This window comes from Condylura cristata, unplaced genomic scaffold (assembly GCF_000260355.1).
Source record: "Condylura cristata isolate star-nosed mole 26May11 unplaced genomic scaffold, ConCri1.0 scaffold00015, whole genome shotgun sequence".
Lineage (NCBI taxonomy): Eukaryota > Metazoa > Chordata > Mammalia > Eulipotyphla > Talpidae > Condylura > Condylura cristata.
Genome location: NW_004567116.1, coordinates 42,754,279 through 42,772,028, shown reverse-complemented (window position 1 = coordinate 42,772,028; position 17,750 = coordinate 42,754,279).

The following is a 17,750-nucleotide window of genomic DNA, read 5'->3' as shown; positions in this document are numbered from 1 at the left end:
TTCTATTTGCATGTCTTATGCTCATATCCTAATCTACTTTGGATTCACTCTGGTGTAGTGTTGCCACTTTCTGGTTATGAGATGAAGTGCCATTGTGAAAGAGAGACCAATACCTCCCTCCTTAAACTGTCATTGTCATCAGAATATGTGGAAGGGTTCCTTCATGCTGAGTTTTGCCTTTCCTGTCTTTAAACCTGAGTACCCTGTGCCTCAGTTTCTTCATTCCTGGAATGGAGATAGTGATACTTAACCCATTATGCTAGGATGAGAAAAAACTATACAAGCACCCTAGGGGTAGTGAGTACTCAGTAAAGGTTGATAAATAGTGTAATTGTTGTGATTATTATTCTTTAAGGGCTGCTGCTTTGTTTCCCTTCTTGAGCATAGGGTAGAATGACTTACCTGGCTTTGGGATGCCCAATGCTCATCAATGGACCTGTCAAGCGAGGTATAGTGGATGCCAGGTACACTGAATGGAGACTGGGTCTGAGAGTCAAGGCATCCTGGGCTCTACCACCTTGTAGATTGGTGCTACCCTCTGTGACTGACACCTCAAACCCAGTTTTTTCATCTGTGAAATGAGGATGATAACATCAGCCTCATAGGATACTTGGAAGGATTAATGAGCCAATCTATTTTGAATTTCTGACCCAAAGTCTACAACAATGACTTTCCTTCTTTTCGTTGGTTGTATTTTTGGAGCAGAGCTATTCTTTTAACAAGAAGCAGACATAGTGCAGTTTCTGGTGTTTTTGTTTTGTTTTGTTTTGGTTTGGTTTGGTTTGGTTTTTGTTTTTAGTAGGGTCTGATGAGCATATTAACTAAGTACCTACTTTGAATGCAGGACTCTAGGGTTTCAGGGGACATGAGCAGAGGCCAGTCCTGGAGAGTCCTGTGATGTTTTGCCTGTGGCTCCGTGGAATCAGAATCCAGTGCAACCAGAGCTGTCTCTGCAGCGAGCAGTCACCTGAGAGCACTGAATTTGGAGTCCTATTCCTTTGAGTCCCAAGTTGAAGGGAGCTTTCAAGGAAAATTTTATTTTCAAGTAGCTAGAGGAATACAACCAGACAGCACTCCCAAACTGTTAGCTGCATATTAATCTGCAGGGACTAATATCATACCGTAATTAGTATAGCAGTGCTTCTAGCTTAATTGAAAACGCTGCATATGAGGGGCAGTTAATGAGAAATGCAAGGTTTGATGATTCAGAACTGCTGAGATTTAGCGGTTTAGTGGGTGTAGCGAGGAAATGTTGGATATATTTCCCTTCGTACATCTGGACAGGAAGGAGTCTAAAAGGAGTTACTAACAGCCTGTAGAGCTGGAGAACTTTGGTTATCTGAAAGTCCCTCAGCTATTTGGAATGAGACAGAGAGCCAGCCAGCAGGAAAGGGAAAATAGCCTCTGAGGCGACAGAACACATTTCAATTTGTCTGCCTGCCGCTGTCTTTTCACTTTTCTGATAAGAACTCCTCACAACCCCCCAAACAGCTTATTTGTTTATTCTTATTTTATACAAGATCTTAATAAGCTAGGTGATCTGATTTCCCAATCGTTGACAGACTAGCAGCAAGGCAGCCTAGCTAAGGAAGGGTGGAATTTCTGAAGTTACCTGCTTACCTGTATTAGTTTAGGGTGCGATCCACAAAGGCTTGAATGGTACAGAGCATGGTTTGGGCTGAGATGCATGAGAACCATGGCTCCTAAGGAGCTTACAGTTTTGGGGTGGTTAGATGTTGTTTTAGACAAGCTCCTTAGCGTCAGACAACAGAATCTACTCTGGGTAGTAGCAGGACAGGATTTAATACAGAATATTAGGGGGTTTGCAAAGACCCAAGCTTAGCGACCACGAACTGGAAGTGAACCCAGTAAGGCAGAGACTTGTTAGAATGGAATCCCTCCCCCACTCCTGGGGACTCAGCACTCAACAAACTACTTAGTACAACCAACATTTCCACACTACTGCTGTCCAGGTAAACCAACACCTTGGCCTTTGGAAAGACCTGACTTACCTGAACACAGCCACCCCCTCCTCGGAGGGTGTCAGCCTGCTGTGGTCTTGTGGGTGCATCTGTCCAGGAATGTGGGGCCAGACACACATGCGCGCACACACACACACACACACACACACACGTGTGAGTTTCCAGCCATCTAGCCTCTGGGGAAGAGGTAAGTATGGGGAGGTCAGCCTGTGGATCTGCTGGAGATGGACCAGCAAGGCATATTATGTTCCCAGGGCTAACTCACTGTCCACCTGAGCATGGCAGGGTGAAGACTAAGTCACACCTGAGTGCTGACAGCCAGGGAGGAGGCTGCAGACTGAGAAAGCTTAACCACAGGAACTTCAAAGGCACAAAATGCTAGCCATTTCATTTAGGAGCAAATAACCCTACAGGGACAGTAGTCAAGAAGGATATTAGCATAATGGGCCTGAATAAAGAGGTGCCTAACCTTTAAGGAATGTTTAGACTGCACTCTGGAAACTTTATTAGAAGACAGGAATATCTCTAAAAGGCTTCTGAATGATAGCCACAAAAACAATGTATTTCCCTTACTACAGGACTGAAAAGGTAGGGACCCAGGGGCCTCTGGGTTGTGGGGACAAATCAGAGTGTAGGCCAGCAGCACAGGGGTTAAAGAACTCACCAGAGACAGAGTAGAGATCAGAAAAAGCAGATTTATGGAAATATACTGCTAAGAAAAGCAGTGGGTGAGACAGAGGAGGTCTGTGTGCAAAGACAGGTTTGGGGCTCTCAGACCTAAACTGTTTCATTTGGCTTTTGATAAAAATGACTGGGCGGTCGATTTAGGCCAGTTAGTGCTAGGATGTCTGGCCTTGGGCGTTGACCTCTGTGTCCTGGCCCCACCTCTGTATTCATGGTCAAAGTGAGCAGTCTTACTGCCTGGTTCCCATAGCAACCTTAGCAATTTCCTTGATGTGTTCAAGCCTCCCAAACCTTCTTGCTGGGCAAAGAGTAGGGGCCTTACATTTTAACCTTATTCTGTAGTCTGTGCTCTTATTTGTCCCATAACCTAAGTTCCTTGATAGTGTCAGGTAACATAGATGTTGGGGTAGTGTGAGCATGCAGACTGAAGGCTACCCAGGACTCCCAGACTTGTGCATCATGAAGGGGTCTAGCCTTCTAGGAGCATAAATACAAAGCAGACACAGTCTGGAAAAAACCTTTAATAGAATTAGTATGCCCATATATATGCATACAAATATGCATCTATATTTGCATGCTAATATATACATGTATGTGTGTATATGAATATATAAAGAAAGACAAAAGAATAATAGTTTCCCAATGAAACACCCAACCTATCAAGTTGTTCCAAATTGGGGGCACTGAGGCCCTAAAACTTGCCATGACTCTAAGACACCTGCTGGAAGAAACCATAGGAAAGGGGCAAAAGGGAGCAAGCGAGTCTTTGACAAAAAGGAACAAAACCCAAAATCAAATCCGGGTAAAGGCTGCCTTGTCAGGACCCCATGTGTCCCTCACCCACATGCTTCTAGTATCACTATGTGTCTCTCCTCCATGTGTCTCCCAAGTCCTGGAGCAAGTCCAAAGCCCAGAAGCAAGCACCCTTCTACCCTTCCTCACGCGTCTCTTTGAGCCGTGTATGTGTTACATTGCTTCACCCGGCTTCTCGGCTCTTCCCACCATTCTGTGGGGTGGGACCATGGAACTGCCCTTACCCAGAGCTTGACTCACACCCCCCAGGATGAGTACTGTGTGCAGCAGGGCCATGGAGCCCCAAAGCAGTAGAACAGGCACTTTGCAAAGACAGTTTGTGACTTAAGGGCACCACAGCCTCCTCCTTTGTAGACAGAAGAGTGAATCTTCTGTGGAGGCTACTATGAAGGAATTGACATAATCAGACAAACAAGGTCAGCTAACTAATGAACGTCTCAATGCTGATCTAGGGGCCACAGAAAAATCTCTGAAAGCAGAAAAAGAATGGGGAGGGCATTGCATGAGGGAGCGTTAGGGAGAGGGAACAAAGTTTCCTTGGGGGGTCAACTGAAAACGACAAGCCCGACACAGACGTTGAGCATTTATATATGTATTGTGTTCCTATATGAATGTATTTGTATTTCTATAGAGCCAGGCACTGATCCTCTCATCCAACCCCCTGCTCCCTTCTCCCTGCCTTTCCAAATTTGTCTGTCCCACCTGGTCTGTCACTGACAAGATTATTAGCCACAGTGCTAACTCTTACCATGTGCTATTAAGGAGTCCCTTCCTCATCTCGAGATGCTCCCGTGTGTCAGGCCCCCCAGAGAGTGGGATCTCATCCCCACCTTTCTCACTTTGAGGCCACCCTGCCTTTGGAATGTAGCAATAATTAATGAAGCATATGGCAGGATTTGGGGTTTTTTTCTCAGCATCATGAGGCCCCACAGCTTTCCTAGACCCAATATCAGATGTATGGTTCTAGATACATTAAAGCTTCAGTAGGCATTTCCTTCTTGCTGTGCCAATCCTCCCTGGCCAGGTACCCTGCATCCAGGGGAAAAGCCCACTGCCCAGCCCCATGAGCAGGGTACAGGCCAGACTTCAGGCCATACTGTTCCTTCCTCAGGGGAGCACCAGCACTGGGAAATAAAGTGCCTCCTTCCCACGTAGCAATTATGTGCACAATTACATTTCCAGCAGGTGTCACTTAAGCGAGTGAAACCCATTAAGTGTTCAAATGAGAAAGCAGAAAGGAGCCTGTGAGGAGGCCAGGGACAACCTCTCTCTGAGAGGGAGGAGCAGCAGACATGCAGGCGTTTCCTGAGCGCATCGCCCTGGGCACTCACTTCTCCAGAACTCTCCGCCAAGCCTGAAATAGAGCTAGTGCTGAGGTTAACAGGCACAAGGGAGAAACTGAGCTCAGAGCCCTACTGTGAGCTACCCCCTCCCATCCCTGAGTCAGGAGGACTAACAGCACAGGTATGCGAGCCTACGTGGGCAAGACCTTGTGAGCAGCAGTTGGTGTTGTAGGTGAGCCCATAGAGGGCCAGGCCCCCTCTTAAACTCGCCAGCTTTCACCATTCCCAGTGAGCTCTTGATGGGCTTGTTTCTGTGTTTTGTTTTTGTTTAAGATTCATTTACTTATGCATACAAGAACTGGGGTGTAGGCCATAGGTGTAGAGGGTGAGAGGATTCTCCAGAGATGATCAGAGTGGGGAGCAGAATGGGCACATCTACTGAAATAACCTGCTGAGGGGAGCAGCAGACAAGACAAGAGAAGTCTGCTGCACCATGTGGGTCTCCTCCCTGACCAGGGCTACAGTGGCTTCAGATAGCTTCATAGTGCTGTGCTTTAACCCCTTGCGCCACCAGGGAGGGCCCTTGATGGGCTTCTTTGTGATGATTTTGTCCCTATTGCTCAAATAATGAGGGAGGGAGAGAAGATCAAAAGGAAGAAAACACCAGGCATGTGCAGGCTTCTCTAAATTGACATTTACAATGGAAAGTGGAAATTATAGCCCTGGTTTTATAGGTGAGCAAACCAGGCTCAGAGGAGTGAAGGGACTTGCCCTGGACAGCCTGGCTAATAAGTAGCAGGCCTTGGGTTCAAAGCCAGGTTGGCTTGACTCCAAAGTCTACATTCAAAGCACTCCCCTCCCCTTCCCCCCAAATCTGTGACATTGCAGAGGGGCCACGTGCTCCCGTAGGTGATGCCATATGGTTGATAAGTTTAGGACTGCCAGTCTCTTGATAGGGCTCCTGGCTTCCTGCTCATTGGAAGAGTCTTCGTTTGTTCTAATCATGTAAATTCTGTCTTTGGACCATCTTAACCCAGGCCTGCCCAGAGGAGGTTCAGGGGACCGCCTGGAGATGAGGACAGAGTATACCTGGAGTATGCCCTGTCCACAGGCCTCCTTCTTCACTGACAAAACCAGCTTGACCTCCTCCTTTGCCCATTGCTACCCTACCCAATATGACATTCAGGACCCTCTCTTGCCCAAAGGCATTCCTCTGTGCTCCAGCTAGAAACTGAGGTTCTGCTTCCATGTACCATGTACTTTCTCAGCCTTGCCTATCCATGTGGTTGCCAGGGTCTTCCAAGTTCATCTGCTAAAGTCCCTGATACCAGTAAGCTTTGTAAAGCAGTCATCTGATCCATACAACTAGAAGTCAATCCTCCATCCATAAGAATTTGTGGACTGTGTGAATATCTGCCATTTATACGGCTTCATGCTAGATGTGGGCTGCAGAGTTAGCTAGGAAAGGTTACAGGGTCTTGCGGTGGAAAGACCTAAAGCAGTTAATTCCAGGGCAGGTAAAAGTTAGTTGAGGGGGGTGTGTCTGGCAGCTGATAGCCTCAGCACAGATTTCGGGGGAGATCATCTGGGATCATGTTTTTTTTTTAGGATTTATTTTATTTATCTATGCATATAAGAACTGGGGTACAGGCCAGAGGTGAAGGGGCATGAGAAGATTCACCAGACAGAGTGGGGAGCAGAACAGATAGATCAACGAAATACATTGCTGAGGGGAGTAGCAGGTGAGACAGGAGAGATCTGCTGTGCCGTGTGGGTCAGCTCCCTAGCCGGGACCTAACTGATGCTGCAGTGGCTACAGATGGTGCTGAGATGTAACCCCTTGCACCACCAGGGAAGCCTGGAACCACACTTTTTAAGGTACAGGCAGAGAAAAGGGACAGAATGCAGACCCAGCAACTGTGCATCTCCAAAGACTTGACACAGTGTTGTGACTTTGGGAGTATGCAAAGTCAGATTCCCCCACTTAGGGGTCTGGGCAAGGTCATAGAGACAGATGGCTTCAGGAAAGTAGGGATACAGCATACGATGTCTTGTTCTGGGATTTGGAACCCCACTAGCCCAGCAGGGAGCTCTCTGTTACTATGCCCTCTGCACCCACTTGGGCCTCCCAGAGACTGGTGTACAGATTCCGACCTGTGTCCGCCTCGCTGATTAGGCTCCTTTTCTGGCTGGTGGAGATTTTTCCTGAACACGTTTATTCTCTAGATACTCCTTACCCTATGACTTCGAAATCTGTCTCAGAGAAACTCCTTTTTATTCTTTCCCTGTTCCAGACCCAGTGTGAATTGCATGTTAGCACAATTCACTGGGTCCATGGCTGAGTGTGTGGAGAATGGATTGTTTGGGGATGCACTTGGCTACTCCTGCCTCACTCAGCCTGCCTGTCACTCTGTGTGGTAGGGCAGATAATAAACAGGCCAGCTGCCACCTCCTGCTTTTCTAATCATCTATCAAAGAAATGGAAAACCCACGCACCGGCATTGCTGAATGCAGATGGTGCCAGCGCATCCTGGGATTAGGAGCAAGAGGAACAAGGGATCAGGGCATCGACCACCCCTGGAGAACCTGCCCCAGCTTGCAGTCCTAGCCCCTTGGGGACCTCCCTCGCCCCTGGCCCCACTTGAAGCGATCCCCTCACCAGCCTCTGTTCAGGGCCTTTACACATTCAGAGATTCACAAGATTCAGAGGCCTGCAGAATTGGGTTGGTCTGTGGCTGTGTAACCTGAGGCAAGGAATTTCACCTTTTTGGGTTTGGTGTCCATAGGTAAAGCCCAGGGCTAATGCTCCCCACCTTGCTTAAGCTTCAGAGCTGGGTGAGTCCAAAAGTGCTTTGGAGGTAGGTTGGTGTGGTGACATACAGCTGAGAAGGTGTGAGACCATGTCCAGAAGGTGTGAGACCATGTCCTTAAATTGTATACAGTTTTGTTAACCATTGATACCTCAATGAAAAAAAAGCACTAACACAGGTGAGTAAGTTAGAGTGAGGAAGTTTTCTAACTTAGTCACAACTGTCCCTTGGAGAGGTGTCACTTTGAGGAAGTAGGAAGCTCACTGCGTTAAATAACTGGGCCGAGGTCACAGACCTAGAAAGTATACCCTGAGAGAAGATTCCTACAGCTGGGGATGATGTTTATTTTGTAAGCCTGGTATTGTGGTTGGTATATAGTAGGTGCTAAATAAGTACTCTGAAGTGACGGGCTCCAAAGCTTTGTGGACAAAAAGGAAGCTCTATGGGATTTTGGAATTTTAGGTATTAGGAAGTTGTTTTTTGTTTTTGTTTGTTTGTTTCATTTTATTTTGTTGTTTGTTTGCTCTTTTTTGTATTTCTTTGATTTCTAGAGAAAGTGAACATTTTCTCCATCTGTGTATTCACTTAATTTATTTCTTGTATAACACGCCTGTGCCGGGCCCCAATTTATTTTTCAGTGCCCTTAATTCTTTCCCATGTCCAACTGCACCAGATCTTTATTGAACAGATATTAACCCTCCTCTATCTCCCGTGCTACAAATATTTTTTCCAGCTTAATGTTCTTTTTGACTTCATTTTCATTCCTTTTTGTTGTATAGAATTGCAAATTAAAATGAATTTCTATCCATGTTAGGTTGTATAATTGGGATGCTAAAACCCTAGCTAAAGTTTGCAAGCAGATTTCCTCAGGGTACATATGCCTTTTCCCCAGCCAGTGAATAGAAGAGGACTGAGAATGGCAGGCAGGGCCATCCAGGGGAAACTGTAAGTGTCACTTAAAGCCAAGACCCTTGCTAGGCAGCCAGAGGTTAAGTCTGTGACATCAGTATATGATTATCTTGTGTGTGTTTTACTGTAAATACTTGCTTTTAATCTCAGGCAAAAAAAAAACAGTGACTACCGTTTTCCTGGGAATTCCTCCCCCTCCCCACTTGTCTGGCCATGGAGGTGGCCTCATACTCCTCAGTAGCACAGACCCCAGAAAACACAAGTTCTGTGTTATCTGCTGGTGATGTCAGCCAAGGCCCCTTAGATTGGGCACCCCAGGCTACTTCCCCTCCATATTTCAAGTGCTCCTCACCGTATCGTCTGGTAATGGTGCAGGCAGTAATGCTATTTCCATTATCTGCTGCAGTAAATGTGACTCAGACCAATTGTCTGCATCCTCACACTCGGCCTTGGCCAAGCCTTTGCCTCGCATGTCAGAGCTGTGGTTTCATCCTTGCCAAGTTAGTGCCTGGGGACCCCGACCACCCAGCAACAGAGCAGGGGCAGTGTTTGCAGGCAGAACTCCAGCTCCAGAAAGAGAAGGGCCTCACCCTGAGTTAGACGCTCTTAGAGCCTCGATGTCCGGAGAAGATCTTGCACAATAGATTGTCTGTCCCTTCTAGTTTCATGGAGAGGCCACTCCAGGAGAGTGGGCAATAATGTCCTAAAAAAGTGATGACCAGCATGTCCTGAGGTGGCCAAATACCAGCTTCTCCATCATGACTTCCCTTGTTAAACAGGGTCTGGTTCTTCCCGGCACCTTCCCAGCCTCCGGGAAGGAACAGAGACCTGCCTGAACAACTATAAAAAGTGTACGCAGTGCTCTAGCAATGTCACGCACTCATCCTGAAAATATCAGCTGAGCCCCCACGATGTGCTAAGCCCACATGGAACCGTGAATACAACAAACCAATATCATGAAGCTTACTTTCTGGCAGAGCTGACAAATGATAAATAATTTAAACAACATATAGCATCTCAGATGCTGAAGAGCACTAGGGGGGAAAATAGACAAGGGGTTGGGAACATGAGAGCATGTCATAATTTTATGTCAGCTGGTAAGGAACGGACAGTGGACAATGAAGCCCAGAGGAGGCAGTGGCTGGTTCTGCACAGTGGATAAGAAAAGGCCCCAAAGAGGGCTGTTTTATTGCTAAGCTCGAACTTCTAAGTGAGGGTCTCCAGATCTCCAAGGGTAAGATGGCATCTTGGGCAGAAGAAAAATCAGCTGAAGAGGCATGAATATATGGTACGGGCACATTTGGGAACCTGCAAGTAAGTCTGGCATGATGAGAGAAAGGGAAAAGAACATTCAGGACTTGATGGTGGAGCAGTCAGTTGTGGCCAGACTGGGAGGGCTTTGGGGTGTCCCAGGGGTGAGGTTATCAGGGACAGGATAGAGACTGTGGGCACCACACAGCCTGGCAACCACAGTGGCCTTACTGAGCTGGTGGCCCTGCCTGACTAGGAATGTGGCTTTTACAAGCAAGAGTTTCAAACGGAAGGGACACTTCTTCCCAATGGTTCATAACCCCAGTCGTCATGAGAGAACCAAACTTCAATAAGTGGGGATTCTACAGAGTGCTTTTCTGTACTCCCCCAACTTGAAGGTCATCAAACAAGAGAAAGTCTTAAAAACTGTCACCAGAGGAGCCTAATAATTAGTGATGGCTGAATGCCCTGTGATCTCCTATGTGGGATTCTAAAGCAAAAGAAGACATCAGGCAAGAAAGGAAATCTGAATAAGCTATGGACTTTACTTAAACATCATCATCAGTTATTGATTCATTAATTTTAACAAAAGAACCAAACTAATGTAAGATGATAATGATGGGCGATATCAGGCATGGGGTGTAGGGGGAGCCTATACTAGCTTGATGATTTTTATATAAATTGTTCTAAAAATATTTTAGAAATATTACAAAGTAAATATTATCATGAAAATTAGAAAGTTAATGTGGGAAAACATTGGGAACCTCCATATTTCTTTGGTTTTCTCATTTCCTAAAAAGACTCTTTCTCTGCCAACTTGGTTTCTCCCCCCACAAGGGTCTTCAGCTGCCCGAGGTGGGAGTAGCACGTGTGTCTGTGTGGGTGGGCCCAGGAGGTGGGGGGTGGGGGGGTTGGAGTGGAGTGGGTGGGGACGCTGGAGGGAGACCACCTCTGTGCGGAAGTCCCAGCACTGCTTTCCAGGACCATGGAGGTGAGGCATGTGGTGGTTCATTAACAGCCCTGCTGCACCACACCTGGTGGTCCCTTCAGTTCCTGTGGGGACACTGGCCCAGGACACTTGAGTCAGTCAATAAAAGGCCACCTGTGCCATGGGCCTGGGAGGAAGCAGAAAGCAAATGTGTCAGGGATCCCAGACTCCCTTCTCTGACAGTGGGGAGCAGACCTCTGCTAGGAAATTCACTCTGCTCCAGGAGCTGGCTCATGAGGAGAAATTGCAAACCATTGTCCCTCAATTCCTGGCTTCTTTCTCCTTTGTCTCCCTCTGGATCCTAGCCTGTCTTTCTGTTTATAGATATTTTTGACTTCCTTAGTAACCAAAGAATGCCGATGCTCAATACTCACTGCAGTGTCCTCCATTTTATTCCTGTCCATCCTCTTTAATAAAGGGTGGCTTTCCCCCAATCCTCTCAATCGGGAAGCACCAACACTAACCCTTTAGTTGTAGCTTTACCCACAGACAAGACCCAAGCAAGCAACAGCACATTCCCACTTAACTGTTTCACTTAAATCTGCAGATGAGATGTCTTTCTCAGCCTGACTCAAGAATCATTAAACTCCTGACTTCAGGGCAGCCTAACCTGCCAAAGGATTTTCAGGTTTCACAAATGGACTCCTTGGACTGCATTGATAATTAGCTTTTCCAGGGTAGTTTACCAAATAACATAAGAAATCACAGTCCAGCTGGCTAGAGTCATAACAAAAGAGCTGACTATCCCTGCCCTCCTCCTTCCTGAACTTACAGGCCTTCCCAAACTTACAGGTGCCTGAAGGGTGCCCCACCTAAAGGGACCTTCTCTTAGGCCTGGCCGTTTAGTCATTTCTGCAATGCTTTCAAGCCCAGTCCGTGCATTGTGAGTGTTGGTGCATTCTTTGCACTGAGGCTTCAGTCACAGAAACCACTGTAGGTCTTTCAACAGAAGGAACTTGATACAGAGAATTGATGAAATAGCTAAGAAGGTTGACAGTGCACATTGAGACCACCCAGAGATCAGCAACAACAGATAGCCACTATCACCTCTAGATTGGGGGGACAAGAGAGAAGGTGACATTTCTAGAGCCTAGAAGCCGGGGTGCATGTCAGGACCTGAAACAACAGGAGCTATGTGCCACTGCTAGGGACACTGTGTAATACCAGCAAGAGAGGATGGGCCACCCTCAATTCTCTCTTCTTCTCACCTCCAGTCTTCTGCCTGGGTCTTCCATTCAACAAATCCACCTGCCAGGAAGAGACAGTGCAGAGCAGCAAGTGTGAGGACTGAGCTTCAGAGCAAACAGGCAGATGAAGGCACAGCAGCCACCATGCTCTGTTACCCGCTCTGCTGTCTTTGTTCTGGGTTGATACGTCCCTGGCCCATTCCAGAATATTCCTGATCCTTTCTAATTTCTCTGATCAAGATAACTGGCAGCTTCATATAGGTGTCATCTTCTATGATATCCTAGGTAGAATAAATAAAGTAAAATTGGTCTTCTTTTTTACCCTGTGGGGGGTACGGTGACCTGTATAATATCTGTGGTCATCAACTCTTGCTCATGTGGATAATTGCTGTCCCTAGTCCTTTGGAGAAGAACAGTGTCTCTCTTTTTGTATCAGCTCATCAAAGCAGAAAAGGTCTGGTCATCCTTGCAATGGGGGCAGCCCCAGGCACTCAAGTACACTTGGAACAATTTTCTTCCATGAGACACGAGTACATGCCTACCCATAGCCTGCTGTCCAGCTGTGTTGGGACTTTGAGGGCCGGTGTGTTAAGTGGTTATTCCATGGGGCTGGTAGTTTCTTCAGGGACCCTTGAGCTCTTGCTTCCAGGCTTCCTTCTCTCAGAGTGTCTCTCTCCTCCTCTGCTAGCTTACAGCCCCTGCTGTTGGCATGGAGCTTAGACAGAGGGGAATGGGGAAAGGAAGTGTCCAAGGGCAGAGAAGTAGAAACAAAGGCCCCTAAGTTTGTGCAGCCAAGAAAATAACATGAAACGAGATGAAGGACTTGGGCTGGACTTGTTTTGTTTTGGAGCATTTCAAGGGCACAGGCATGCAGTGTGTTTGGACTGGGAAGAAAGGCATAACTGTACAGAAGAAAATCCTTTTGAGATTTTATTCTGGCTGTTGCTGGATTAAAGAAAACACCATGAGGATTAAGCTGGGTGAATGGAGGAAGGTTGCTGTGCCCAAACAGGAGGGGACTCTGTCTCTTCCTGACGCAAGCCTGGGCAGAAAGGCTGGCTTGTCCATCAGTCCCTGTCTGGTAGACTAGGCATTCACTGGAATGACTCATGTTACTTCTTTTTCTGTAACGTTAATGGCAACTATTAAATATTAATAATAGTGTTCGATAGGACTGGTGGCTCAAAGTGACAGGAAGCCCAGTCTTACCGTCCTCAAAGCAGAGGGACTTTTGCTACTGTCTCATAGAAGCTAGGAGTTGAACATTCCCTCAGAGAAAATGCAAAGATACAGTAGATCTGAGATTAGGATTGATTCTGTTTTTGCGGCACCCGAACTGAGATGTAACTCTTCGTGAGCATTCCAGGAGCTTCTGGGTCAAAGAAAGGGCAAAGGGAACCACCCTGCGGTAATAAAAACACCTAGACTGGGATGTAGAGTGGCCGAGGTCACAGGTCAGTGAGATGTGTAGGCTGGTTGTGGAAGAGAACTGCTTTGTTCTAGAGAGTGATTTGGGTTCTGTTCACAAGAAGTGCAGACCAACAAGGGTTATAAGACAGCATGAAGGGCCAGACATGCATTCAAGGACTAGCAATGGCCGTCCAATACCAGAAAGGCCAGACCTAAAGGGGCTAGGTCCGCAGAGATCAGGTTAGCACCAGAGCTTGGTGGGAAGGTCAGCTAGACCTGGACACTGGCTTGGGATGGCAGTTAGCTTTGAATCAAGACAATAGAGATGGCTTTGTGGAAATACCAGCATTAACACAGGCTCTGGGAGGAAGAAGGGGTCAGTGGAAGTGAAAGTTTGGGAATGCTTCGCAGGCTGATAGTGACCTGGGAGCACGTACCAGCGGTGAAATATGTGGGAGATTGGGGGGGGGCAGAACAGTGAGAGGATTCACCAGAGACAGAGTGGGGAGCAGAACAGGCAGATGTACTGAAAAACTCTGCAGTGGGTGCGACAGGAGAGGTCTGCTGTGCCATGTGTGTCAGCTCCCTGACTGGGAATTAAACTCGTACTGCAGTGGCTGCTGAAAGCCTCATAGGGCTGAGATGTATACCACCAGAGAGGCCCAAAATCCCAGGCTTTTTGATGGTGTGCTTGAAGGGCTTGAAGGTGTCTATTGTTTAAATAAAAGCAAGTTTGAGAAAACTTAGTAATCTTCCTACAGATAGCACAAAGTTCTTCAACTTGTGTCTGTTTAGCCCTTGTAGCTATATGAGAACTGTTTACTCCCTGCCTGCACTTCCTTTTAGCCCAAATCTTACAAAGGCATGTCCCTACATCTATAAGCACCTAGTCCTTCTCTGTCCAGACCAGAGAGGGTTAGCTGGTTACCTGTTTTGCTCCCAGGCAGTTGTATCCTGGTGAGCCCACCTGTCTCACACAGGCTTCCCTCTGACAGACTCCCTTCAACAGCCTGGCTCCTCAAAGGCAAGGAGAATTGTGGTAGAGAATTGGGCAGCACACCTGTGAGCGATTCAGGAGCTATCACTGCCATAGGTAACACTGAAAACCATGTTTACGCTTGTAAAAGAACCACAAAGAAAAATACTAGGTGGAAACCTGACTCCAGCCTCAGCACCAGAAAATGGCAAAAGGGCTGTTGCCAGCATTGCTGCTCAAACAGACACATGTGCACCCTGAAAAATCTGGGGCTGGCTCACTCCACTACAAGAACCAGCAAAAGCCTTCATAAATGAGGACACCCAGTCAAAATTCATAGGAAGATTACATAAAACCACCTGTGCCTTTATTTCCCCTTGGGTGCATTAAAACGGAACAGCTGTTCCACACGAAACATTCCATTGTACAGCATGGCTCAGGCCCGGGTCCTGCACATTCAGGGCAGAGAGGAGGTGGGAGGGAGAGGGGTATGGGAGGGGGAGCACACACATGGGTTTCCACCTGGATGGGAGTATCTGGAGTAGGGCATTCCAGATTTTTCCAACCCATTGACGTGCTCTTTGAAGAAGTCATCGTTCTGTTTATGTAGTTGATTCTGTCGGTGAGCTTGTATGTGGGTGTGTGTATGTGGTATTTTTCTTCTTAATCTGAAAATTGGTCTTTGAGTCCACAAGCAGCAGCTGCAGCTGCCATAATTAAAATGAAATAACCTGCTTCTTTTAGTCCTTAGGGAGAAAAGCTTTAAAAAAATCCATATTCTAAATGGACTCAGGAATGTAGTGAACGTAGTGAATCTTCTCTCCCTGTTTACTTGCAACAAGTTTTACGACTTTGCTTTTCTCTGGAGTGGGAAGAGTAGGAAATTAACCTTTGCTGAGCACATATCCAGTCCTGGGCATGAGGCAGTGCTGTCCAAATGGTACAACCACAATCTGAATCCCCTTTTGCTAGACCCCAGACTTCTCCACCTGGTCTTGATTCTCTCTGTAGACCTAGGGGATTGGAAATTATTAAGATGTTATTGAATATGTTGGCACATAGAATTGGCATGGATTAGAAAACAGAGCTCTTAGCAGAGCAACAAGGTGAAGTATCCATGCTTATGATTACATGATAATGAGGTAGTTTTCAGATGATTGGTTGTGCTCTTGAGGTGTTGCTTAAAAGTCACTCTTCAAACTAAGTTGGGAAAATAAAATCCCAGCAGAACTACAGATCCTGTGATTCGTTTGAATCTCAAAATAAAATAAGGTAGTTGAGATAGAAAGAGACTATGTGCAGACAATTGAAGATAGAGAGGTCATGGTCTTTAAGGAACCCCCAGGCTCGGAGGAGAAGATATTACAAGTAGTTAGAAGACACTGATAATAAATGCTAGGTCAAGGATATGACTATCTTGCTATAGTCTTAGCAATTTAACTCCCCAAACCCATTTCTTCACTTGGTAACTTTGCAGAGAGTAAACTCACTGTGCCAAAATGTGGAATAGTAAAGAAGAAATTATTACATGATCTTTTGTGTGAAGGATCTGGCACTTAGTCTCTCTAGCCCTTATTAGCATTCCCACTTAGGAATGAGGAAACTGGGCCCTCCCTTGTGGAGCAACGGGTGAAAGCACTGCACTGCAAGCTAGCCACAGCTGCCTCAGGAAGAGTTCAATCCCCAGCCAGGGAGCTGACCCACATGGCTCAGCACACCGCTCCTGTCTTACCCACTGCTCCCCTCAGCAGTGTGTTTCCGTAGATCTGCTGTTCTCACTTTGTCTCTGGTGAAGCGTCTCACTGCCCCTACACCTCTGGCCTGTACTGTATGCATAAAAAAAAAAAAATCATTAAAAAAAAAAGAATGAATGAGGAAATTTAAGAGACCGTTTTCCCCCCAGGGTCATATGAACAGGGACTTCCGACTGACTCCTTTTCCTCTCAAGTTCCTGCTCTTGTCGCCACATGGGCTTCCACTCAGAAATCTGCTCTGTGATTGTAGTTCTAAAGCACAGCTATCTCCGTGTCCCACATTTAGAATAAGGAAGTTTTTCTTTTCTTGGGAAAAAGCAAAGTTTTAATAGGCGTCTTGATGTGATTCATAATCACTCTCTCCAGGCCACAGGTGTGTTGATCCTGAGTCCTCCAGGCACTCCTCCCACGATGGAGTCCACCAGAGCATAGAAAAGCTGGGTTTTGTTGACACTCCCCGTCAGCCTGAGCAGATTCCAGGGTATACAAAAGGTGTTCCCTGGGCCTCTGGGTCCACTGTCTTGTTACCATGAGTTAGCTGAGAAGGGAAGACAAGCTAGCACTCTCTGCTAGGAGAGGGGGAGGTCTCCTGTTACTTTTGAAATTCTCCGAGAGACAGTCTGTGTTGTTTGGGACCCTCGAAGTTTTGTCCCATCTCCTTGATTTGGGATCACTTTGGAGAAGCACACGGAAAGCAAGGCACACTGCAGGAATTCCACCCAGACCTCTGGAAATCCAGCCCAGAAAATAATCACTCTTCCACTCTACCAGGGCAGACAGGGAAGGCTTCTGGGAGGTGCAGGAAGAACGGGAAGTGTCAGGTATGCCAGCAGGCATCCAAGATGGGGTCACAGCATGCCTTAGGGCTCACCTAGAAAGGGAAAGAAGAGGATTCAGATTTTGTCCATTCCAAGTTGGGAGATTAGAGAGAAGCAGCTTAAGTTCCTCAAAGCCTGCTTTCTTTATCTTAAATCTGGAAGGATAATGCTTGTCTGATGCATTGTTTGAAAGTTTCAATGTGATCCAATGCTGTCTTCTGTAACATCCCCTCAACACCTTCCCAGTGCCTGACTTATGGCTAGTTGCTTCTCACCCCAAGCACCTCTACTTCCAATTCATTCTGTTCAAACGTCATATTCACCCCTGCCAGTGATCTCCTATCATATCACATCTATCTTTTTTAGATTTATGTATTTATGTGTACAAAACTGGGGTACAGGCCAGAGGTGCAGGGGCGGTGAGAGGAATCACCAGAAACAGTTTCTACAAGAGGGAAAGGTGATAAAGCCCAGACCAAGGTCCAAAGCACAACTTTGGCCTGAAGCTGTGAGGATGGAGTGAAATTCATGACCTGAACAAAGGCAAGGGGGTTGAGAGAGGCGCTGAGTATTTCATCAAAGCCCCTGGATAGGTCCCCACAGCACCTTTGGAAGCAGAGTGAACAGACTTGTTCCGAAGTCCACAGGCACCGGGCATGGAGGGAGAGGCAGGCACCCTTCACCTTGCACGTTGTTACAGCAAAACAATTTCCTGCTCTTCTCTGAAGCCATTTGGAAGGTAAACGGTAATGAACAAGGCCCAGTAAATAGACATTAAGGGCACAGTAATTATTATTCATTGGAGATACATAAAATGATAGTCATATCCGATGTAGTGCACTGCCTCATTTTTTAAATTTTAGTATCATAAGTATGATTTACAAG